The sequence below is a fragment of the Penaeus chinensis genome, chromosome 4, assembly GCF_019202785.1.
Source record: "Penaeus chinensis breed Huanghai No. 1 chromosome 4, ASM1920278v2, whole genome shotgun sequence".
NCBI lineage: Eukaryota > Metazoa > Arthropoda > Malacostraca > Decapoda > Penaeidae > Penaeus > Penaeus chinensis.
Genome location: NC_061822.1, coordinates 42,914,119 through 42,919,118, shown reverse-complemented (window position 1 = coordinate 42,919,118; position 5,000 = coordinate 42,914,119). Strand labels below are relative to the sequence as shown.

Genomic DNA, 5,000 nt, shown 5'->3' with positions numbered 1-5,000 from the left:
CGCGCGAATTTAAATCTATATTATGTAAGATTTAGATGCCACTAATTAGATTAAGATTCATTAAAAAAACTGATAACAAACATAAGCGAGGTTCAAGTAATACTAACAAGTCAGATGAATGGGAACAATTAACATACCCAAGAGTATTTAGCTGTGTTTATTACCAGCACAGAAATCATTAACAACAAAAAAAAACACTGACCTTATTCCCGTTGATCCAACTCCAATACGATAAACTTGCAACTCACATACTCTCTCTCTCTCTCTCTCTCTCTCTCTTACTCTCTCTTACTCTCTCTTTCTCTGTGCCGCCACGCGAGAGGAGTCGACAAGAGACACACCTTCCCCGCACAAGTGTCCCACACACACTGGCGGCTGGCGGCGACTCGCATCCACTCTTTGCCTTCAGACCCCGCAAGGACCCTCCCCCCCTCCCCCCCCGGTCACCAACATACCCCCCATCCTCCACTGAAATCCTCCCCCCCCACCCCCGTCCCCCTCCTTAATTGCCTACGCACACACCTGCTCTAGATTTAAGGATCCCCCCCCCCTTTTTTTATATTATTATTAAACACGTATTTCCCCCATTTTTATTCTATCCCCATTGTCATTATTATTTTCATTCGTGTGGGGAAGATGGTGATTACTGTTATTAATGCTGTTGTCATTATTATCATTATAATCACTAATACTTCAGATGTTACTGTCATTTTTGTTATTAGCGGTAGTAGTAGAGTAGTAATAATAATAATTATATTAAAAATAATGACAAAACAACAACTGTAATAAATATGATCATTATCATTATTATTGTAAAAGGATAATAATGATAACAAAGATAATAATGATAATGATAATAAAGATAATAAAATTAATGATAATAATGATAAAGATAATGAAAATGATAATAATCATAATAGTAATAACAATAGTGATAACAAAACTAATAGTAATAATAATAATGCTGATGAGGACAATAATAATAATAAAAATAATAGTAATAATAATAATAATAATAATAATGATAATGATAATGATGATAATAATGGTGATAATAATAATAGGATTATAGTCATCATCTTAATCATCATCATTACAATTATCATTATCATTCTTGTTACTACTACAGAGATAAAGCAAACGTGAAAGAGAGAGAAAATGGGAGATAAACAGCGAGTAGAGCGAGGAAATGGGTCTCCTCACCCAGCTGGCTTTCCAACTCGCGTCCACAGATGGCACAAGGCATAATCACTTTAGCTGGCTAGTGTGCCTCATATTGAATCAGTGTTGATAGCGTGTTGCAAAGCCATCAACAACTTCCCGCCATCCCTAGTACCCCATCCCTTCTTGCAAATGCACTTCAGCGATTAAGGATAAAATTTTATCCGCGTGGAAGCCCTTGCAACTGAGTCTGCAGTTGCAAGAGATGGTGCGTTTGAGATCCTCTCATTTGTGACTACTAGATATGAAGAGATAAATAAACAAATTAATGAGTGAAGGAATAGGCACACAAGTGAATAGATAAGTAGTTATCTATATCGACCAAACAAAAAACGATAAAAACAACTTCTTACGCTAGTAATAAGGATAACAACGATAAAGAAAAAAAAGAGGAAAAAATGAGAAATGAGATATTATCCATTCACCAAATATAAGTTAGAAACAAATAAACTGATAAAAAAAAGAAAGAAAAAAAAGAATCAGGAACAAAATCAAAAATCAAACTAATTGAAATGAACACAAAGAAAGACAGAAATAAATAACGACTGATTTGATGCATACGTTGCAGGAAATTAATCTAGGTAATTAACTAATTAAAAGTTCCATTAACAACTGGGGAAAAAAATGAGACACACGGTATGTAAAAGGATATTGATTGATGTATGTACCGTCAGATATTTTGATTACGTGTATTGTCCAGGCCGTGAATGGACAATTAATAACCGATGCAGATTACCAAATACTGATATTATGCATAAACTATTAATTACTGTTGTTGTTGTGATTGCTCTTATCGGCATTATTATCATCAGCATTATTAACATCATCATCATCAGTATTATTAGTATTAAAAAAAGTATTAGTATCTGAAACAGTATTAGGATCATTATTGTCATTAGTGTTATTGTTACTATTGTTATAGTTACTCTCATTATTATCATTATTATTATCATTACTGTTATTAATATTACCATAATTATTATTATCATTATTATTGTTATTATTATTATCATCATTTATTATTATTATTATTGTCATCATCATTATTAGCATCATCGTTATCATTACTATTATTGTTATCATTACTACCATCATTATCCTAATCATTATTACTATTATTATTTTTATTATTATTATTATCATTATTATTATTATTATTATTATTATTATTATATCATTATTATTATTGTTATTATTATTATTATTATTATTATTATCATTATCATTACCGTTATCGTATATTATTATCATTATCGTTATTATTATTATTGACATTATCAGTTTATTATTTTTGTTTGAATTATCATGATTACCATTATCATTACTTTATTGCTACCATTATTATCATTACCAATATTATTATTCACATTGTTACTACTGTAATTGTTTTCATTGTTATCATAATAATAATAGTAATACATATTCTTATAATTTTTATTACTATTGTTGTAGTTGTTTTTATTTTAATATTAGTAATAGTATTATCACTAGTATTAGTAAGAGTATCATCATTATCATTATTTTTTATCATTATTGTTTATAATATTATCATTATCATTATTAATATCATTATGTTTCTTAATATCTTTAGTATTTTTATCATTATCATTATTGTTATCATTACTATTATCATTATTATTATGAATATTATTATCGGTATTATTATTATTATTATTATTATTACTGTTATTATCGTCATCATTATTATTATTAACACTAGTGGTAGTAGTATTGCCATTATTACCATTATCACTCATCATTATAAACAATGTTATTATTATAATTCTTAGTAACATACCCATTATCACTGTCAAAATTATAATTTCTAGCATTATTATCATCAGTATTACCATAGATAATCATGTCTCCATTATCATCATCCCAAAACATCCTCATTTTTCTTATCATATGCATTATATTACTTATTTTTTATATTATCATTATATTTACCATTTTAAAAGTTATACTTATTGTTTTCACCATCATGTGGCACATCATCATATTCATTACCATTACTCGTAGCAAGATCCCGAAAATTATCATGAAAAATTGGCCACGTTTTTACAACCTAAGATTATATCAAGGTTACTGAACTCCCATCAACAGAAGTATATTTCTTATATACTTGAGGTGATAATATCGCATGGAAGACCGTGCAGATATTTCAAGGGAAAAGAGAAAGAGGATGAGGGAGAAAGAGAACGAGACAGAGAGAGAGAGAGAGAGAGAGAGAGAGAGAGAGAGAGAGAGAGAAAGAGAGAGAGAGGGAGGGAGAGGGAGAAAGAGAACGAGACAGAGAGAGAGAGAGAGAGAGAGAGAGAGGGGGGGAGGGAGGGAGGGAGAGAACGAGACAGAGAGAGAGAGAGAGAGAGAGAGAGAGAGAGAGAGAGAGAGAGAGAGAGAGAGAGAAAGAGAGAGAGAGGGAGGGAGAGGGAGAAAGAGAACGAGACAGAGAGAGAGAGAGAGAGAGAGAGGGGGGGGGGGGGGGGGGGGGGTGAGGGAGAGAACGAGACAGAGAGAGAGAGAGAGAGAGAGAGAGAGAGAGAGAGAGAGAGAGAGAGAGAGAGAGAGAGAGAGAGAGAGGGAGGGAGGGAGAGGGAGAAAGAGAACGAGACAGAGAGAGAGAGAGAGAGAGAGAGAGAGAGAGGGGGGGGGGGGGAGGGAGGGAGAGGGAGAAAGAGAACGAGACAGAGAGAGAGACAGAGAGAGAGAGAGAGTGAGAGAGAGAGAGAGAGAGAGAGAGAGAGAGAGAGAGAGAGAGAGAGAGAGAGAGAGAGAGAGAGAGAGAGAGAGGAGAGAAAGGAACAGAGAGAGACACACATACGGACAAACAGACAGACAGGCAACTAAACAGACAGACAAACATTATACTATACCATAAGAAACCATGCATATGATCTGAATTCTATTGGCATAACATAAATACAAACAATAACTTCAGGCAGACTGACAGAGCAGATAGAGAAGGTAACAAGAAGCCAATGTGAAAAAAACAAGCCAACAAGAAAAGGCCGGAACAAAGAGAAAGATAGATAGCGAGAGAGGACCTCAAGCGAAGTTTGGGATTTAGTTTTCTCTGTGTACTTTCCATTATGTGTGTCTGTGTGTGTATATCGCTCTGTCTGTCTGTCTGACTGACTGATTGACTGCCTATATGTCAGTCAATCAGTAAGTCTGTCTGTCTGTTTGTCTGTCTGTCTGTTTGTCTGCCTGTCTGTCTGTTTGTCTGTCTGTGTGTCTCTCTGTGTCCCTTTCTCCTCACACACACACACACACATATATATATATATATATATATATATATATATATATATATATATATATATATATATATATATATATATATATATATATATATGTGTGTGTGTGTGTGTGTGTGTGTGTGTGTGTGTGTATGAATGTGTGCATAAATATACTTATGTATGTGTCTATACCAAAGATCTTAAAACTAAAAGCATTATCCCGTAAGAAATGCCTTATCCAGCCTAGCCCTCTGATGGCCATGTGATGACAATACTAGTGACGTCACGGAATGTTGCCATGACAACACATAAACACGTGGTAAAAAATATTTAGTCTGCTTGATCATTATGTTGTCTGCTTGTGCTTAACGTGTCCTGATAGTTAAATGGAACCTAAATGCTTAATTTTTATACAGAGAAAACTATACTCAAACTGAAGATATTTATGTAATTGCGAATAATATTTGTGAAAGGAATTATTTCGTTGGTGTAAAAAGAAAGAAATGCTCAATTTCAGATATATTTGCAAATGTAAAC

The 5,000-nt window shown here is 33.3% G+C and overlaps 1 long non-coding RNA gene across 1 annotated transcript in view; it reads right to left on the bottom strand.

Moving 5' to 3' along the window:
- The window catches only part of LOC125025084, a 103,530-nt gene extending 103,190 nt beyond the window's left edge, over positions 1-340 (bottom strand). Inside the window, exon 1 of the long non-coding RNA XR_007114878.1 lies at positions 203-340. This is a non-coding gene — a long non-coding RNA (uncharacterized LOC125025084). The remainder of the gene's footprint in view (positions 1-202) is intronic.
- Between the last annotated feature and the right edge of the window lie 4,660 nt (positions 341-5,000).